The sequence below is a fragment of the Chiloscyllium punctatum genome, chromosome 3 (genome assembly GCF_047496795.1).
Source record: "Chiloscyllium punctatum isolate Juve2018m chromosome 3, sChiPun1.3, whole genome shotgun sequence".
NCBI classification, from domain to species: domain Eukaryota; kingdom Metazoa; phylum Chordata; class Chondrichthyes; order Orectolobiformes; family Hemiscylliidae; genus Chiloscyllium; species Chiloscyllium punctatum.
The window spans coordinates 40701238-40720112 of record NC_092741.1 but is presented as its reverse complement, the minus strand read 5'-3'; the positions used below and the strand labels follow the sequence as shown (position 1 = coordinate 40720112).

Here is an 18875-nt window from a genome sequence, read left to right as displayed (position 1 = left end):
AACGGTCTACCCCGTATTTTTAAGCTGTGTCCTCTGTTTCGGCACTCACGTTTCCTGCCGCCAGAGTGTCCAATCCTTTGATAATCTTATATGTCTCAACCAGATCCCCTCTCAGTCTTCTAAACTCAAGGGTACACAAGCCCAGTCGCTCCAGTCTTTCAGTGTAAGGTAATCCCGCCATTCCAGGAATTGACCTCGTCAACCTACGCTGCACTCCCTCAATAGCCAGAATGTCTCTCCTCAAATTTGGAGACCAGAACTGCACACAGTACTCCAGGTGTGGTCTCACCAGGGCCCTGTACACCTGCAGAAGAACCTCTTTGCTTCTGTACTCGATCCCTCTTGTTATGAAGGCCAGCATGCTATTAGCCTTCTTCACTACCTGCTGTACCTGCATGCTGACCTTCATTGAGTGGTGTACAAGAACCCCCAGATCTCTCGGTACTGTCCCTTGACCGAAATTGATTCCATTTAGGTAGTAATCTGCCTTCCTGTTCTTGCCACCAAAGTGGATAAGCATCCATTTATCCACATTAAAGTGCATCTGCCATGCATCTGACCACTCACCTAACTTGTCCAGGTCACCCGGTAATCTCCTAAAATCCTCATCACATTTCACCCTGCCACCCAGCTCAGTATCATCAGCAAATTTGCTAATGTTATTGCTAATAGCATCTTCTATATCATGAACATATATTGTAAAAAGCTGCGGTCCCAGTACTGATCCCTGCGGTACCCCACTGGTCACTGCCTGCCATTCCGAAATGGAGGCGTGGAGGAGTGTGGAAGGATGAGAGAATGCAGGCTGCAGCCCTATGAAGCAGGGGGAGGTCTTGCAGTTGGCCTGTGTGGGGATGTGGGAGACGACAGGAGCCTGGTGGGCAAGGGCTAGCTGGAGGGAGGGAGGGAGGGAGGGAAGCACGCACGGAGGAGGAAGAGCAAAGAGAAAAGAGAGAAAAAAAAAACAAAGGGGTCAAGAGAAAGAGCAGCAAAGAAAATGTGGCTGGCCAGCACGCCTTGAAGTGGGGAGAAAAGGCAGGGGCCAGCGCCTACGGCCATACTAGTCTGAAAACGCCCGATCTCATCTGATCTCGGAAGCTAAGCAAACTCAGGCCTGGTTAGTACTTGGATGGGAGACCGCCTGGGAATACCAGGTGCAGTAGGCTTTTTCCGCCAGCAGGGGCTGCTCAAGTCACCCCTCTGCACTCGTGTTGGGCCACGCACGCAATGCAGCGACAGGTTATTTTTGCTGCCGCTGTGCCTGGCATCAGTCTCCTGCAGGCAGGAGACAGGGAGGGGAGGAGAGCGGAGCGCTGCCAAAATCAGCAAGAAAGACGGAAAGAAAGGGATTGGGGCTGCACGCTGTCTGCGGCTGGCAGTCAGGAAAGGAGGACAATAGACAATAGGTGCAGGAGTTGGCCATTCTGCCCTTGGAGCCTGCACCACCATTCAATATGATCATGGCTGATCATCCTTAATCAGTATCCTGTTCCTGCCTTATCTCCATAAGCCTTGATTCCACTATCCTTGAGAGCTCTGTCCAACTCTTTCTTCAATGAATCCAGAGACTGGGCCTCCACTGCCCTCTGGGGCAGAGCATTCCACACAGCCACCACTCTCTGGGTGAAGACGTTTCTCCTCATCTCTGTCCTAAACGGTCTACCCCGTATTTTTAAGCTGTGTCCTCTGTTTCGGCACTCACGTTTCCTGCCGCCAGAGTGTCCAATCCTTTGATAATCTTATATGTCTCAACCAGATCCCCTCTCAGTCTTCTAAACTCAAGGGTACACAAGCCCAGTCGCTCCAGTCTTTCAGTGTAAGGTAATCCCGCCATTCCAGGAATTGACCTCGTCAACCTACGCTGCACTCCCTCAATAGCCAGAATGTCTCTCCTCAAATTTGGAGACCAGAACTGCACACAGTACTCCAGGTGTGGTCTCACCAGGGCCCTGTACACCTGCAGAAGAACCTCTTTGCTTCTGTACTCGATCCCTCTTGTTATGAAGGCCAGCATGCTATTAGCCTTCTTCACTACCTGCTGTACCTGCATGCTTACCTTCATTGAGTGGTGTACAAGAACCCCCAGATCTCTCGGTACTGTCCCTTGACCGAAATTGATTCCATTTAGGTAGTAATCTGCCTTCCTGTTCTTGCCACCAAAGTGGATAAGCATCCATTTATCCACATTAAAGTGCATCTGCCATGCATCTGACCACTCACCTAACTTGTCCAGGTCACCCGGTAATCTCCTAACATCCTCATCACATTTCACCCTGCCACCCAGCTCAGTATCATCAGCAAATTTGCTAATGTTATTGCTAATAGCATCTTCTATATCATGAACATATATTGTAAAAAGCTGCGGTCCCAGTACTGATCCCTGCGGTACCCCACTGGTCACTACCTGCCATTCCGAAATGGAGGCGTGGAGGAGTGTGGAAGGATGAGAGAATGCAGGCTGCAGCCCTATGAAGCAGGGGGAGGTCTTGCAGTTGGCCTGTGTGGGGATGTGGGAGACGACAGGAGCCTGGTGGGCAAGGGCTAGCTGGAGGGAGGGAGGGAGGGAAGCACGCACGGAGGAGGAAGAGCAAAGAGAAAAGAGAGAAAAAAAAAACAAAGGGGATCAAGAGAAAGAGCAGCAAAGAAAATGTGGCTGGCCAGCACGCCTTGAAGTGGGGAGAAAAGGCCGGGGCCAGCGCCTACGGCCATACTAGTCTGAAAACGCCCGATCTCGTCTGATCTCGGAAGTTAAGCAGACTCAGGCCTGGTTAGTACTTGGATGGGAGACCGCCTGGGAATACCAGGTGCAGTAGGCTTTTTCCGCCAGCAGGGGCTGCTCAAGTCACCCCTCTGCACTCGTGTTGGGCCACGCACGCAATGCAGCGACAGGTTATTTTTGCTGCCGCTGTGCCTGGCATCAGTCTCCTGCAGGCAGGAGACAGGGAGGGGAGGAGAGCAGAGCGCTGCCAAAATCAGCAAGAAAGACGGAAAGAAAGGGATTGGGGCTGCACGCTGTCTGCGGCTGGCAGTCAGGAAAGGAGGACAATAGACAATAGGTGCAGGAGTTGGCCATTCTGCCCTTGGAGCCTGCACCACCATTCAATATGATCATGGCTGATCATCCTTAATCAGTATCCTGTTCCTGCCTTATCTCCATAAGCCTTGATTCCACTATCCTTGAGAGCTCTGTCCAACTCTTTCTTCAATGAATCCAGAGACTGGGCCTCCACTGCCCTCTGGGGCAGAGCATTCCACACAGCCACCACTCTCTGGGTGAAGACGTTTCTCCTCATCTCTGTCCTAAACGGTCTACCCCGTATTTTTAAGCTGTGTCCTCTGTTTCGGCACTCACGTTTCCTGCCGCCAGAGTGTCCAATCCTTTGATAATCTTATATGTCTCAACCAGATCCCCTCTCAGTCTTCTAAACTCAAGGGTACACAAGCCCAGTCGCTCCAGTCTTTCAGTGTAAGGTAATCCCGCCATTCCAGGAATTGACCTCGTCAACCTACGCTGCACTCCCTCAATAGCCAGAATGTCTCTCCTCAAATTTGGAGACCAGAACTGCACACAGTACTCCAGGTGTGGTCTCACCAGGGCCCTGTACACCTGCAGAAGAACCTCTTTGCTTCTGTACTCGATCCCTCTTGTTATGAAGGCCAGCATGCTATTAGCCTTCTTCACTACCTGCTGTACCTGCATGCTGACCTTCATTGAGTGGTGTACAAGAACCCCCAGATCTCCCGGTACTGTCCCTTGACCGAAATTGATTCCATTTAGGTAGTAATCTGCCTTCCTGTTCTTGCCACCAAAGTGGATAAGCATCCATTTATCCACATTAAAGTGCATCTGCCATGCATCTGACCACTCACCTAACTTGTCCAGGTCACCCGGTAATCTCCTAACATCCTCATCACATTTCACCCTGCCACCCAGCTCAGTATCATCAGCAAATTTGCTAATGTTATTGCTAATAGCATCTTCTATATCATGAACATATATTGTAAAAAGCTGCGGTCCCAGTACTGATCCCTGCGGTACCCCACTGGTCACTGCCTGCCATTCCGAAATGGAGGCGTGGAGGAGTGTGGAAGGATGAGAGAATGCAGGCTGCAGCCCTATGAAGCAGGGGGAGGTCTTGCAGTTGGCCTGTGTGGGGATGTGGGAGACGACAGGAGCCTGGTGGGCAAGGGCTAGCTGGAGGGGGGGAGGGAGGGAGGGAAGCACGCACGGAGGAGGAAGAGCAAAGAGAAAAGAGAGAAAAAAAAAACAAAGGGGATCAAGAGAAAGAGCAGCAAAGAAAATGTGGCTGGCCAGCACGCCTTGAAGTGGGGAGAAAAGGCAGGGGCCAGCGCCTACGGCCATACTAGTCTGAAAACGCCCGATCTCGTCTGATCTCGGAAGCTAAGCAAACTCAGGCCTGGTTAGTACTTGGATGGGAGACCGCCTGGGAATACCAGGTGCAGTAGGCTTTTTCCGCCAGCAGGGGCTGCTCAAGTCACCCCTCTGCACTCGTGTTGGGCCACGCACGCAATGCAGCGACAGGTTATTTTTGCTGCCGCTGTGCCTGGCATCAGTCTCCTGCAGGCAGGAGACAGGGAGGGGAGGAGAGCGGAGCGCTGCCAAAATCAGCAAGAAAGACGGAAAGAAAGGGATTGGGGCTGCACGCTGTCTGCGGCTGGCAGTCAGGAAAGGAGGACAATAGACAATAGGTGCAGGAGTTGGCCATTCTGCCCTTGGAGCCTGCACCACCATTCAATATGATCATGGCTGATCATCCTTAATCAGTATCCTGTTCCTGCCTTATCTCCATAAGCCTTGATTCCACTATCCTTGAGAGCTCTGTCCAACTCTTTCTTCAATGAATCCAGAGACTGGGCCTCCACTGCCCTCTGGGGCAGAGCATTCCACACAGCCACCACTCTCTGGGTGAAGACGTTTCTCCTCATCTCTGTCCTAAACGGTCTACCCCGTATTTTTAAGCTGTGTCCTCTGTTTCGGCACTCACGTTTCCTGCCGCCAGAGTGTCCAATCCTTTGATAATCTTATATGTCTCAACCAGATCCCCTCTCAGTCTTCTAAACTCAAGGGTACACAAGCCCAGTCGCTCCAGTCTTTCAGTGTAAGGTAATCCCGCCATTCCAGGAATTGATCTCGTCAACCTACGCTGCACTCCCTCAATAGCCAGAATGTCTCTCCTCAAATTTGGAGACCAGAACTGCACACAGTACTCCAGGTGTGGTCTCACCAGGGCCCTGTACACCTGCAGAAGAACCTCTTTGCTTCTGTACTCGATCCCTCTTGTTATGAAGGCCAGCATGCTATTAGCCTTCTTCACTACCTGCTGTACCTGCATGCTTACCTTCATTGAGTGGTGTACAAGAACCCCCAGATCTCTCGGTACTGTCCCTTGACCGAAATTGATTCCATTTAGGTAGTAATCTGCCTTCCTGTTCTTGCCACCAAAGTGGATAAGCATCCATTTATCCACATTAAAGTGCATCTGCCATGCATCTGACCACTCACCTAACTTGTCCAGGTCACCCGGTAATCTCCTAAAATCCTCATCACATTTCACCCTGCCACCCAGCTCAGTATCATCAGCAAATTTGCTAATGTTATTGCTAATAGCATCTTCTATATCATGAACATATATTGTAAAAAGCTGCGGTCCCAGTACTGATCCCTGCGGTACCCCACTGGTCACTGCCTGCCATTCCGAAATGGAGGCGTGGAGGAGTGTGGAAGGATGAGAGAATGCAGGCTGCAGCCCTATGAAGCAGGGGGAGGTCTTGCAGTTGGCCTGTGTGGGGATGTGGGAGACGACAGGAGCCTGGTGGGCAAGGGCTAGCTGGAGGGGGGGAGGGAGGGAGGGAAGCACGCACGGAGGAGGAAGAGCAAAGAGAAAAGAGAGAAAAAAAAACAAAGGGGATCAAGAGAAAGAGCAGCAAAGAAAATGTGGCTGGCCAGCACGCCTTGAAGTGGGGAGAAAAGGCAGGGGCCAGCGCCTACGGCCATACTAGTCTGAAAACGCCCGATCTCGTCTGATCTCGGAAGCCAAGCAGACTCAGGCCTGGTTAGTACTTGGATGGGAGACCGCCTGGGAATACCAGGTGCAGTAGGCTTTTTCCGCCAGCAGGGGCTGCTCAAGTCACCCCTCTGCACTCGTGTTGGGCCACGCACGCAATGCAGCGACAGGTTATTTTTGCTGCCGCTGTGCCTGGCATCAGTCTCCTGCAGGCAGGAGACAGGGAGGGGAGCAGAGCGGAGCGCTGCCAAAATCAGCAAGAAAGACGGAAAGAAAGGGATTGGGGCTGCACGCTGTCTGCGGCTAGCAGTCAGGAAAGGAGGACAATAGACAATAGGTGCAGGAGTTGGCCATTCTGCCCTTGGAGCCTGCACCACCATTCAATATGATCATGGCTGATCATCCTTAATCAGTATCCTGTTCCTGCCTTATCTCCATAAGCCTTGATTCCACTATCCTTGAGAGCTCTGTCCAACTCTTTCTTCAATGAATCCAGAGACTGGGCCTCCACTGCCCTCTGGGGCAGAGCATTCCACACAGCCACCACTCTCTGGGTGAAGACGTTTCTCCTCATCTCTGTCCTAAACGGTCTACCCCGTATTTTTAAGCTGTGTCCTCTGTTTCGGCACTCACGTTTCCTGCCGCCAGAGTGTCCAATCCTTTGATAATCTTATATGTCTCAACCAGATCCCCTCTCAGTCTTCTAAACTCAAGGGTACACAAGCCCAGTCGCTCCAGTCTTTCAGTGTAAGGTAATCCCGCCATTCCAGGAATTGACCTCGTCAACCTACGCTGCACTCCCTCAATAGCCAGAATGTCTCTCCTCAAATTTGGAGACCAGAACTGCACACAGTACTCCAGGTGTGGTCTCACCAGGGCCCTGTACACCTGCAGAAGAACCTCTTTGCTTCTGTACTCGATCCCTCTTGTTATGAAGGCCAGCATGCTATTAGCCTTCTTCACTACCTGCTGTACCTGCATGCTGACCTTCATTGAGTGGTGTACAAGAACCCCCAGATCTCCCGGTACTGTCCCTTGACCGAAATTGATTCCATTTAGGTAGTAATCTGCCTTCCTGTTCTTGCCACCAAAGTGGATAAGCATCCATTTATCCACATTAAAGTGCATCTGCCATGCATCTGACCACTCACCTAACTTGTCCAGGTCACCCGGTAATCTCCTAACATCCTCATCACATTTCACCCTGCCACCCAGCTCAGTATCATCAGCAAATTTGCTAATGTTATTGCTAATAGCATCTTCTATATCATGAACATATATTGTAAAAAGCTGCGGTCCCAGTACTGATCCCTGCGGTACCCCACTGGTCACTGCCTGCCATTCCGAAATGGAGGCGTGGAGGAGTGTGGAAGGATGAGAGAATGCAGGCTGCAGCCCTATGAAGCAGGGGGAGGTCTTGCAGTTGGCCTGTGTGGGGATGTGGGAGACGACAGGAGCCTGGTGGGCAAGGGCTAGCTGGAGGGGGGGAGGGAGGGAGGGAAGCACGCACGGAGGAGGAAGAGCAAAGAGAAAAGAGAGAAAAAAAAAACAAAGGGGATCAAGAGAAAGAGCAGCAAAGAAAATGTGGCTGGCCAGCACGCCTTGAAGTGGGGAGAAAAGGCAGGGGCTAGCGCCCATGGCCATACTAGTCTGAAAACGCCCGATCTCGTCTGATCTCGGAAGCTAAGCAAACTCAGGCCTGGTTAGTACTTGGATGGGAGACCGCCTGGGAATACCAGGTGCAGTAGGCTTTTTCCGCCAGCAGGGGCTGCTCAAGTCACCCCTCTGCACTCGTGTTGGGCCACGCACGCAATGCAGCGACAGGTTATTTTTGCTGCCGCTGTGCCTGGCATCAGTCTCCTGCAGGCAGGAGACAGGGAGGGGAGGAGAGCGGAGCGCTGCCAAAATCAGCAAGAAAGACGGAAAGAAAGGGATTGGGGCTGCACGCTGTCTGCGGCTGGCAGTCAGGAAAGGAGGACAATAGACAATAGGTGCAGGAGTTGGCCATTCTGCCCTTGGAGCCTGCACCACCATTCAATATGATCATGGCTGATCATCCTTAATCAGTATCCTGTTCCTGCCTTATCTCCATAAGCCTTGATTCCACTATCCTTGAGAGCTCTGTCCAACTCTTTCTTCAATGAATCCAGAGACTGGGCCTCCACTGCCCTCTGGGGCAGAGCATTCCACACAGCCACCACTCTCTGGGTGAAGACGTTTCTCCTCATCTCTGTCCTAAACGGTCTACCCCGTATTTTTAAGCTGTGTCCTCTGTTTCGGCACTCACGTTTCCTGCCGCCAGAGTGTCCAATCCTTTGATAATCTTATATGTCTCAACCAGATCCCCTCTCAGTCTTCTAAACTCAAGGGTACACAAGCCCAGTCGCTCCAGTCTTTCAGTGTAAGGTAATCCCGCCATTCCAGGAATTGACCTCGTCAACCTACGCTGCACTCCCTCAATAGCCAGAATGTGTCTCCTCAAATTTGGAGACCAGAACTGCACACAGTACTCCAGGTGTGGTCTCACCAGGGCCCTGTACACCTGCAGAAGAACCTCTTTGCTTCTGTACTCGATCCCTCTTGTTATGAAGGCCAGCATGCTATTAGCCTTCTTCACTACCTGCTGTACCTGCATGCTGACCTTCATTGAGTGGTGTACAAGAACCCCCAGATCTCTCGGTACTGTCCCTTGACCGAAATTGATTCCATTTAGGTAGTAATCTGCCTTCCTGTTCTTGCCACCAAAGTGGATAAGCATCCATTTATCCACATTAAAGTGCATCTGCCATGCATCTGACCACTCACCTAACTTGTCCAGGTCACCCGGTAATCTCCTAACATCCTCATCACATTTCACCCTGCCACCCAGCTCAGTATCATCAGCAAATTTGCTAATGTTATTGCTAATAGCATCTTCTATATCATGAACATATATTGTAAAAAGCTGCGGTCCCAGTACTGATCCCTGCGGTACCCCACTGGTCACTACCTGCCATTCCGAAATGGAGGCGTGGAGGAGTGTGGAAGGATGAGAGAATGCAGGCTGCAGCCCTATGAAGCAGGGGGAGGTCTTGCAGTTGGCCTGTGTGGGGATGTGGGAGACGACAGGAGCCTGGTGGGCAAGGGCTAGCTGGAGGGAGGGAGGGAGGGAGGGAAGCACGCACGGAGGAGGAAGAGCAAAGAGAAAAGAGAGAAAAAAAAAACAAAGGGGATCAAGAGAAAGAGCAGCAAAGAAAATGTGGCTGGCCAGCACGCCTTGAAGTGGGGAGAAAAGGCAGGGGCCAGCGCCTACGGCCGTACTAGTCTGAAAACGCCCGATCTCGTCTGATCTCGGAAGCTAAGCAGACTCAGGCCTGGTTAGTACTTGGATGGGAGACCGCCTGGGAATACCAGGTGCAGTAGGCTTTTTCCGCCAGCAGGGGCTGCTCAAGTCACCCCTCTGCACTCGTGTTGGGCCACGCACGCAATGCAGCGACAGGTTATTTTTGCTGCCGCTGTGCCTGGCATCAGTCTCCTGCAGGCAGGCAGTCAGGAAAGGAGGACAATAGACAATAGGTGCAGGAGTTGGCCATTCTGCCCTTGGAGCCTGCACCACCATTCAATATGATCATGGCTGATCATCCTTAATCAGTATCCTGTTCCTGCCTTATCTCCATAAGCCTTGATTCCACTATCCTTGAGAGCTCTGTCCAACTCTTTCTTCAATGAATCCAGAGACTGGGCCTCCACTGCCCTCTGGGGCAGAGCATTCCACACAGCCACCACTCTCTGGGTGAAGACGTTTCTCCTCATCTCTGTCCTAAACGGTCTACCCCGTATTTTTAAGCTGTGTCCTCTGTTTCGGCACTCACGTTTCCTGCCGCCAGAGTGTCCAATCCTTTGATAATCTTATATGTCTCAACCAGATCCCCTCTCAGTCTTCTAAACTCAAGGGTACACAAGCCCAGTCGCTCCAGTCTTTCAGTGTAAGGTAATCCCGCCATTCCAGGAATTGATCTCGTCAACCTACGCTGCACTCCCTCAATAGCCAGAATGTCTCTCCTCAAATTTGGAGACCAGAACTGCACACAGTACTCCAGGTGTGGTCTCACCAGGGCCCTGTACACCTGCAGAAGAACCTCTTTGCTTCTGTACTCGATCCCTCTTGTTATGAAGGCCAGCATGCTATTAGCCTTCTTCACTACCTGCTGTACCTGCATGCTTACCTTCATTGAGTGGTGTACAAGAACCCCCAGATCTCTCGGTACTGTCCCTTGACCGAAATTGATTCCATTTAGGTAGTAATCTGCCTTCCTGTTCTTGCCACCAAAGTGGATAAGCATCCATTTATCCACATTAAAGTGCATCTGCCATGCATCTGACCACTCACCTAACTTGTCCAGGTCACCCGGTAATCTCCTAACATCCTCATCACATTTCACCCTGCCACCCAGCTCAGTATCATCAGCAAATTTGCTAATGTTATTGCTAATAGCATCTTCTATATCATGAACATATATTGTAAAAAGCTGCGGTCCCAGTACTGATCCCTGCGGTACCCCACTGGTCACTACCTGCCATTCCGAAATGGAGGCGTGGAGGAGTGTGGAAGGATGAGAGAATGCAGGCTGCAGCCCTATGAAGCAGGGGGAGGTCTTGCAGTTGGCCTGTGTGGGGATGTGGGAGACGACAGGAGCCTGGTGGGCAAGGGCTAGCTGGAGGGAGGGAGGGAGGGAGGGAAGCACGCACGGAGGAGGAAGAGCAAAGAGAAAAGAGAGAAAAAAAAATCAAAGGGGATCAAGAGAAAGAGCAGCAAAGAAAATGTGGCTGGCCAGCACGCCTTGAAGTGGGGAGAAAAGGCAGGGGCCAGCGCCTACGGCCATACTAGTCTGAAAACGCCCGATCTCGTCTGATATCAAAAGCTAAGCAGACTCAGGCCTGGTTAGTACTTGGATGGGAGACCGCCTGGGAATACCAGGTGCAGTAGGTGTTTTCCGCCAGCAGGGGCTGCTCAAGTCACCCCTCTGCACTCGTGTTGGGCCACGCACGCAATGCAGCGACAGGTTGTTTTTGCTGCCGCTGTGCCTGGCATCAGTCTCCTGCAGGCAGGAGACAGGGAGGGGAGGAGAGCGGAGCGCTGCCAAAATCAGCAAGAAAGACGGAAAGAAAGGGATTGGGGCTGCACGCTGTCTGCGGCTGGCAGTCAGGAAAGGAGGACAATAGACAATAGGTGCAGGAGTTGGCCATTCTGCCCTTGGAGCCTGCACCACCATTCAATATGATCATGGCTGATCATCCTTAATCAGTATCCTGTTCCTGCCTTATCTCCATAAGCCTTGATTCCACTATCCTTGAGAGCTCTGTCCAACTCTTTCTTCAATGAATCCAGAGACTGGGCCTCCACTGCCCTCTGGGGCAGAGCATTCCACACAGCCACCACTCTCTGGGTGAAGACGTTTCTCCTCATCTCTGTCCTAAACGGTCTACCCCGTATTTTTAAGCTGTGTCCTCTGTTTCGGCACTCACGTTTCCTGCCGCCAGAGTGTCCAATCCTTTGATAATCTTATATGTCTCAACCAGATCCCCTCTCAGTCTTCTAAACTCAAGGGTACACAAGCCCAGTCGCTCCAGTCTTTCAGTGTAAGGTAATCCCGCCATTCCAGGAATTGACCTCGTCAACCTACGCTGCACTCCCTCAATAGCCAGAATGTCTCTCCTCAAATTTGGAGACCAGAACTGCACACAGTACTCCAGGTGTGGTCTCACCAGGGCCCTGTACACCTGCAGAAGAACCTCTTTGCTTCTGTACTCGATCCCTCTTGTTATGAAGGCCAGCATGCTATTAGCCTTCTTCACTACCTGCTGTACCTGCATGCTTACCTTCATTGAGTGGTGTACAAGAACCCCCAGATCTCTCGGTACTGTCCCTTGACCGAAATTGATTCCATTTAGGTAGTAATCTGCCTTCCTGTTCTTGCCACCAAAGTGGATAAGCATCCATTTATCCACATTAAAGTGCATCTGCCATGCATCTGACCACTCACCTAACTTGTCCAGGTCACCCGGTAATCTCCTAACATCCTCATCACATTTCACCCTGCCACCCAGCTCAGTATCATCAGCAAATTTGCTAATGTTATTGCTAATAGCATCTTCTATATCATGAACATATATTGTAAAAAGCTGCGGTCCCAGTACTGATCCCTGCGGTACCCCACTGGTCACTGCCTGCCATTCCGAAATGGAGGCGTGGAGGAGTGTGGAAGGATGAGAGAATGCAGGCTGCAGCCCTATGAAGCAGGGGGAGGTCTTGCAGTTGGCCTGTGTGGGGATGTGGGAGACGACAGGAGCCTGGTGGGCAAGGGCTAGCTGGAGGGAGGGAGGGAGGGAGGGAAGCACGCACGGAGGAGGAAGAGCAAAGAGAAAAGAGAGAAAAAAAAATCAAAGGGGATCAAGAGAAAGAGCAGCAAAGAAAATGTGGCTGGCCAGCACGCCTTGAAGTGGGGAGAAAAGGCAGGGGCCAGCGCCTACGGCCATACTAGTCTGAAAACGCCCGATCTCGTCTGATATCAAAAGCTAAGCAGACTCAGGCCTGGTTAGTACTTGGATGGGAGACCGCCTGGGAATACCAGGTGCAGTAGGTGTTTTCCGCCAGCAGGGGCTGCTCAAGTCACCCCTCTGCACTCGTGTTGGGCCACGCACGCAATGCAGCGACAGGTTGTTTTTGCTGCCGCTGTGCCTGGCATCAGTCTCCTGCAGGCAGGAGACAGGGAGGGGAGGAGAGCGGAGCGCTGCCAAAATCAGCAAGAAAGACGGAAAGAAAGGGATTGGGGCTGCACGCTGTCTGCGGCTGGCAGTCAGGAAAGGAGGACAATAGACAATAGGTGCAGGAGTTGGCCATTCTGCCCTTGGAGCCTGCACCACCATTCAATATGATCATGGCTGATCATCCTTAATCAGTATCCTGTTCCTGCCTTATCTCCATAAGCCTTGATTCCACTATCCTTGAGAGCTCTGTCCAACTCTTTCTTCAATGAATCCAGAGACTGGGCCTCCACTGCCCTCTGGGGCAGAGCATTCCACACAGCCACCACTCTCTGGGTGAAGACGTTTCTCCTCATCTCTGTCCTAAACGGTCTACCCCGTATTTTTAAGCTGTGTCCTCTGTTTCGGCACTCACGTTTCCTGCCGCCAGAGTGTCCAATCCTTTGATAATCTTATATGTCTCAACCAGATCCCCTCTCAGTCTTCTAAACTCAAGGGTACACAAGCCCAGTCGCTCCAGTCTTTCAGTGTAAGGTAATCCCGCCATTCCAGGAATTGACCTCGTCAACCTACGCTGCACTCCCTCAATAGCCAGAATGTCTCTCCTCAAATTTGGAGACCAGAACTGCACACAGTACTCCAGGTGTGGTCTCACCAGGGCCCTGTACACCTGCAGAAGAACCTCTTTGCTTCTGTACTCGATCCCTCTTGTTATGAAGGCCAGCATGCTATTAGCCTTCTTCACTACCTGCTGTACCTGCATGCTTACCTTCATTGAGTGGTGTACAAGAACCCCCAGATCTCTCGGTACTGTCCCTTGACCGAAATTGATTCCATTTAGGTAGTAATCTGCCTTCCTGTTCTTGCCACCAAAGTGGATAAGCATCCATTTATCCACATTAAAGTGCATCTGCCATGCATCTGACCACTCACCTAACTTGTCCAGGTCACCCGGTAATCTCCTAACATCCTCATCACATTTCACCCTGCCACCCAGCTCAGTATCATCAGCAAATTTGCTAATGTTATTGCTAATAGCATCTTCTATATCATGAACATATATTGTAAAAAGCTGCGGTCCCAGTACTGATCCCTGCGGTACCCCACTGGTCACTGCCTGCCATTCCGAAATGGAGGCGTGGAGGAGTGTGGAAGGATGAGAGAATGCAGGCTGCAGCCCTATGAAGCAGGGGGAGGTCTTGCAGTTGGCCTGTGTGGGGATGTGGGAGACGACAGGAGCCTGGTGGGCAAGGGCTAGCTGGAGGGAGGGAGGGAGGGAGGGAAGCACGCACGGAGGAGGAAGAGCAAAGAGAAAAGAGAGAAAAAAAAATCAAAGGGGATCAAGAGAAAGAGCAGCAAAGAAAATGTGGCTGGCCAGCACGCCTTGAAGTGGGGAGAAAAGGCAGGGGCCAGCGCCTACGGCCATACTAGTCTGAAAACGCCCGATCTCGTCTGATATCAAAAGCTAAGCAGACTCAGGCCTGGTTAGTACTTGGATGGGAGACCGCCTGGGAATACCAGGTGCAGTAGGTGTTTTCCGCCAGCAGGGGCTGCTCAAGTCACCCCTCTGCACTCGTGTTGGGCCACGCACGCAATGCAGCGACAGGTTGTTTTTGCTGCCGCTGTGCCTGGCATCAGTCTCCTGCAGGCAGGAGACAGGGAGGGGAGGAGAGCGGAGCGCTGCCAAAATCAGCAAGAAAGACGGAAAGAAAGGGATTGGGGCTGCACGCTGTCTGCGGCTGGCAGTCAGGAAAGGAGGACAATAGACAATAGGTGCAGGAGTTGGCCATTCTGCCCTTGGAGCCTGCACCACCATTCAATATGATCATGGCTGATCATCCTTAATCAGTATCCTGTTCCTGCCTTATCTCCATAAGCCTTGATTCCACTATCCTTGAGAGCTCTGTCCAACTCTTTCTTCAATGAATCCAGAGACTGGGCCTCCACTGCCCTCTGGGGCAGAGCATTCCACACAGCCACCACTCTCTGGGTGAAGACGTTTCTCCTCATCTCTGTCCTAAACGGTCTACCCCGTATTTTTAAGCTGTGTCCTCTGTTTCGGCACTCACGTTTCCTGCCGCCAGAGTGTCCAATCCTTTGATAATCTTATATGTCTCAACCAGATCCCCTCTCAGTCTTCTAAACTCAAGGGTACACAAGCCCAGTCGCTCCAGTCTTTCAGTGTAAGGTAATCCCGCCATTCCAGGAATTGACCTCGTCAACCTACGCTGCACTCCCTCAATAGCCAGAATGTCTCTCCTCAAATTTGGAGACCAGAACTGCACACAGTACTCCAGGTGTGGTCTCACCAGGGCCCTGTACACCTGCAGAAGAACCTCTTTGCTTCTGTACTCGATCCCTCTTGTTATGAAGGCCAGCATGCTATTAGCCTTCTTCACTACCTGCTGTACCTGCATGCTTACCTTCATTGAGTGGTGTACAAGAACCCCCAGATCTCTCGGTACTGTCCCTTGACCGAAATTGATTCCATTTAGGTAGTAATCTGCCTTCCTGTTCTTGCCACCAAAGTGGATAAGCATCCATTTATCCACATTAAAGTGCATCTGCCATGCATCTGACCACTCACCTAACTTGTCCAGGTCACCCGGTAATCTCCTAACATCCTCATCACATTTCACCCTGCCACCCAGCTCAGTATCATCAGCAAATTTGCTAATGTTATTGCTAATAGCATCTTCTATATCATGAACATATATTGTAAAAAGCTGCGGTCCCAGTACTGATCCCTGCGGTACCCCACTGGTCACTGCCTGCCATTCCGAAATGGAGGCGTGGAGGAGTGTGGAAGGATGAGAGAATGCAGGCTGCAGCCCTATGAAGCAGGGGGAGGTCTTGCAGTTGGCCTGTGTGGGGATGTGGGAGACGACAGGAGCCTGGTGGGCAAGGGCTAGCTGGAGGGAGGGAGGGAAGCACGCACGGAGGAGGAAGAGCAAAGAGAAAAGAGAGAAAAAAAACAAAGGGGATCAAGAGAAAGAGCAGCAAAGAAAATGTGGCTGGCCAGCACGCCTTGAAGTGGGGAGCAAAGGCAGGGGCCAGCGCCTACGGCCATACTAGTCTGAAAACGCCCGATCTCGTCTGATCTCGGAAGCTAAGCAGACCCAGGCCTGGTTAGTACTTGGATGGGAGACCGCCTGGGAATACCAGGTGCAGTAGGCTTTTTCCGCCAGCAGGGGCTGCTCAAGTCACCCCTCTGCACTCGTGTTGGGCCACGCACGCAATGCAGCGACAGGTTGTTTTTGCTGCCGCTGTGCCTGGCATCAGTCTCCTGCAGGCAGGAGACAGGGAGGGGAGGAGAGCGGAGCGCTGCCAAAATCAGCAAGAAAGACGGAAAGAAAGGGATTGGGGCTGCACGCTGTCTGCGGCTGGCAGTCAGGAAAGGAGGACAATAGACAATAGGTGCAGGAGTTGGCCATTCTGCCCTTGGAGCCTGCACCACCATTCAATATGATCATGGCTGATCATCCTTAATCAGTATCCTGTTCCTGCCTTATCTCCATAAGCCTTGATTCCACTATCCTTGAGAGCTCTGTCCAACTCTTTCTTCAATGAATCCAGAGACTGGGCCTCCACTGCCCTCTGGGGCAGAGCATTCCACACAGCCACCACTCTCTGGGTGAAGACGTTTCTCCTCATCTCTGTCCTAAACGGTCTACCCCGTATTTTTAAGCTGTGTCCTCTGTTTCGGCACTCACGTTTCCTGCCGCCAGAGTGTCCAATCCTTTGATAATCTTATATGTCTCAACCAGATCCCCTCTCAGTCTTCTAAACTCAAGGGTACACAAGCCCAGTCGCTCCAGTCTTTCAGTGTAAGGTAATCCCGCCATTCCAGGAATTGACCTCGTCAACCTACGCTGCACTCCCTCAATAGCCAGAATGTCTCTCCTCAAATTTGGAGACCAGAACTGCACACAGTACTCCAGGTGTGGTCTCACCAGGGCCCTGTACACCTGCAGAAGAACCTCTTTGCTTCTGTACTCGATCCCTCTTGTTATGAAGGCCAGCATGCTATTAGCCTTCTTCACTACCTGCTGTACCTGCATGCTGACCTTCATTGAGTGGTGTACAAGAACCCCCAGATCTCCCGGTACTGTCCCTTGACCGAAATTGATTCCATTTAGGTAGTAATCTGCCTTCCTGTTCTTGCCACCAAAGTGGATAAGCATCCATTTATCCACATTAAAGTGCATCTGCCATGCATCTGACCACTCACCTAACTTGTCCAGGTCACCCGGTAATCTCCTAACATCCTCATCACATTTCACCCTGCCACCCAGCTCAGTATCATCAGCAAATTTGCTAATGTTATTGCTAATAGCATCTTCTATATCATGAACATATATTGTAAAAAGCTGCGGTCCCAGTACTGATCCCTGCGGTACCCCACTGGTCACTGCCTGCCATTCCGAAATGGAGGCGTGGAGGAGTGTGGAAGGATGAGAGAATGCAGGCTGCAGCCCTATGAAGCAGGGGGAGGTCTTGCAGTTGGCCTGTGTGGGGATGTGGGAGACGACAGGAGCCTGGTGGGCAAGGGCTAGCTGGAGGGAGGGAGGGAGGGAGGGAAGCACGCACGGAGGAGGAAGAGCAAAGAGAAAAGAGAGAAAAAAAAATCAAAGTGGATCAAGAGAAAGAGCAGCAAAGAAAATGTGGCTGGCCAGCACGCCTTGAAGTGGGGAGAAAAGGCAGGGGCCAGCGCCTACGGCCATACTAGTCTGAAAACGCCCGTTCTCGTCTGATCTCGAAAGCTAAGCAGACTCAGGCCTGGTTAGTACTTGGATGGGAGACCGCCTGGGAATACCAGGTGCAGTAGGCGTTTTCCGCCAGCAGGGGCTGCTCAAGTCACCCCTCTGCACTCGTGTTGGGCCACGCACGCAATGCAGCGACAGGTTATTTTTGCTGCCGCTGTGCCTGGCATCAGTCTCCTGCAGGCAGGAGACAGGGAGGGGAGGAGAGCGGAGCGCTGCCAAAATCAGCAAGAAAGACGGAAAGAAAGGGATTGGGGCTGCACGCTGTCTGCGGCTGGCAGTCAGGAAAGGAGGACAATAGACAATAGGTGCAGGAGTTGGCCATTCTGCCCTTGGAGCCTGCACCACCATTCAATATGATCATGGCTGATCATCCTTAATCAGTATCCTGTTCCTGCCTTATCTCCATAAGCCTTGATTCCACTATCCTTGAGAGCTCTGTCCAACTCTTTCTTCAATGAATCCAGAGACTGGGCCTCCACTGCCCTCTGGGGCAGAGCATTCCACACAGCCACCACTCTCTGGGTGAAGACGTTTCTCCTCATCTCTGTCCTAAACGGTCTACCCCGTATTTTTAAGCTGTGTCCTCTGTTTCGGCACTCACGTTTCCTGCCGCCAGAGTGTCCAATCCTTTGATAATCTTATATGTCTCAACCAGATCCCCTCTCAGTCTTCTAAACTCAAGGGTACACAAGCCCAGTCGCTCCAGTCTTTCAGTGTAAGGTAATCCCGCCATTCCAGGAATTGATCTCGTCAACCTACGCTGCACTCCCTCAATAGCCAGAATGTCTCTCCTCAAATTTGGAGACCAGAACTGCACACAGTACTCCAGGTGTGGTCTCACCAGGGCCCTGTACACCTGCAGAAGAACCTCTTTGCTTCTGTACTCGATCCCTCTTGTTATGAAGGCCAGCATGCTATTAGCCTTCTTCACTACCTGCTGTACCTGCATGCTTACCTTCATTGAGTGGTGTACAAGAACCCCCAGATCTCTCGGTACTGTCCCTTGACCGAAATTGATTCCATTTAGGTAGTAATCTGCCTTCCTGTTCTTGCCACCAAAGTGGATAAGCATCCATTTATCCACATTAAAGTGCATCTGCCATGCATCTGACCACTCACCTAACTTGTCCAGGTCACCCGGTAATCTCCTAACATCCTCATCACATTTCACCCTGCCACCCAGCTCAGTATCATCAGCAAATTTGCTAATGTTATTGCTAATAGCATCTTCTATATCATGAACATATATTGTAAAAAGCTGCGGTCCCAGTACTGATCCCTGCGGTACCCCACTGGTCACTACCTGCCATTCCGAAATGGAGGCGTGGAGGAGTGTGGA

The 18875-nt window shown here is 51.5% G+C and overlaps 11 non-coding genes across 11 annotated transcripts; all 11 read left to right on the top strand.

Annotated features, from left to right (window-relative positions):
* The first annotated feature begins 1047 nt into the window (after window positions 1-1047).
* Window positions 1048-1166, top strand: LOC140475854 (5S ribosomal RNA). The gene has a single exon (XR_011960339.1). It is a non-coding gene; the product is annotated as a 5S ribosomal RNA (ribosomal RNA).
* Window positions 1167-2697: 1531 nt separating this feature from the next.
* LOC140475696 (5S ribosomal RNA) lies at window positions 2698-2816 on the top strand. Its single transcript, XR_011960189.1, has one exon. It is a non-coding gene; the product is annotated as a 5S ribosomal RNA (ribosomal RNA).
* Window positions 2817-4351: 1535 nt separating this feature from the next.
* On the top strand, window positions 4352-4470 carry LOC140468440 (5S ribosomal RNA). The gene has a single exon (XR_011955650.1). It is a non-coding gene; the product is annotated as a 5S ribosomal RNA (ribosomal RNA).
* A 1534-nt stretch (window positions 4471-6004) lies between these two features.
* Window positions 6005-6123, top strand: LOC140475844 (5S ribosomal RNA). Its single transcript, XR_011960329.1, has one exon. It is a non-coding gene; the product is annotated as a 5S ribosomal RNA (ribosomal RNA).
* A 1535-nt stretch (window positions 6124-7658) lies between these two features.
* On the top strand, window positions 7659-7777 carry LOC140470598 (5S ribosomal RNA). Its single transcript, XR_011956554.1, has one exon. It is a non-coding gene; the product is annotated as a 5S ribosomal RNA (ribosomal RNA).
* A 1535-nt stretch (window positions 7778-9312) lies between these two features.
* On the top strand, window positions 9313-9431 carry LOC140467402 (5S ribosomal RNA). Its single transcript, XR_011955446.1, has one exon. It is a non-coding gene; the product is annotated as a 5S ribosomal RNA (ribosomal RNA).
* Window positions 9432-10876: 1445 nt separating this feature from the next.
* Window positions 10877-10995, top strand: LOC140471401 (5S ribosomal RNA). Its single transcript, XR_011956992.1, has one exon. It is a non-coding gene; the product is annotated as a 5S ribosomal RNA (ribosomal RNA).
* A 1535-nt stretch (window positions 10996-12530) lies between these two features.
* Window positions 12531-12649, top strand: LOC140471395 (5S ribosomal RNA). The gene has a single exon (XR_011956991.1). It is a non-coding gene; the product is annotated as a 5S ribosomal RNA (ribosomal RNA).
* Window positions 12650-14184: 1535 nt separating this feature from the next.
* Window positions 14185-14303, top strand: LOC140471387 (5S ribosomal RNA). Its single transcript, XR_011956990.1, has one exon. It is a non-coding gene; the product is annotated as a 5S ribosomal RNA (ribosomal RNA).
* Window positions 14304-15828: 1525 nt separating this feature from the next.
* On the top strand, window positions 15829-15947 carry LOC140475733 (5S ribosomal RNA). Its single transcript, XR_011960224.1, has one exon. It is a non-coding gene; the product is annotated as a 5S ribosomal RNA (ribosomal RNA).
* Window positions 15948-17482: 1535 nt separating this feature from the next.
* Window positions 17483-17601, top strand: LOC140470725 (5S ribosomal RNA). Its single transcript, XR_011956638.1, has one exon. It is a non-coding gene; the product is annotated as a 5S ribosomal RNA (ribosomal RNA).
* The last annotated feature ends 1274 nt before the right edge of the window (window positions 17602-18875 follow it).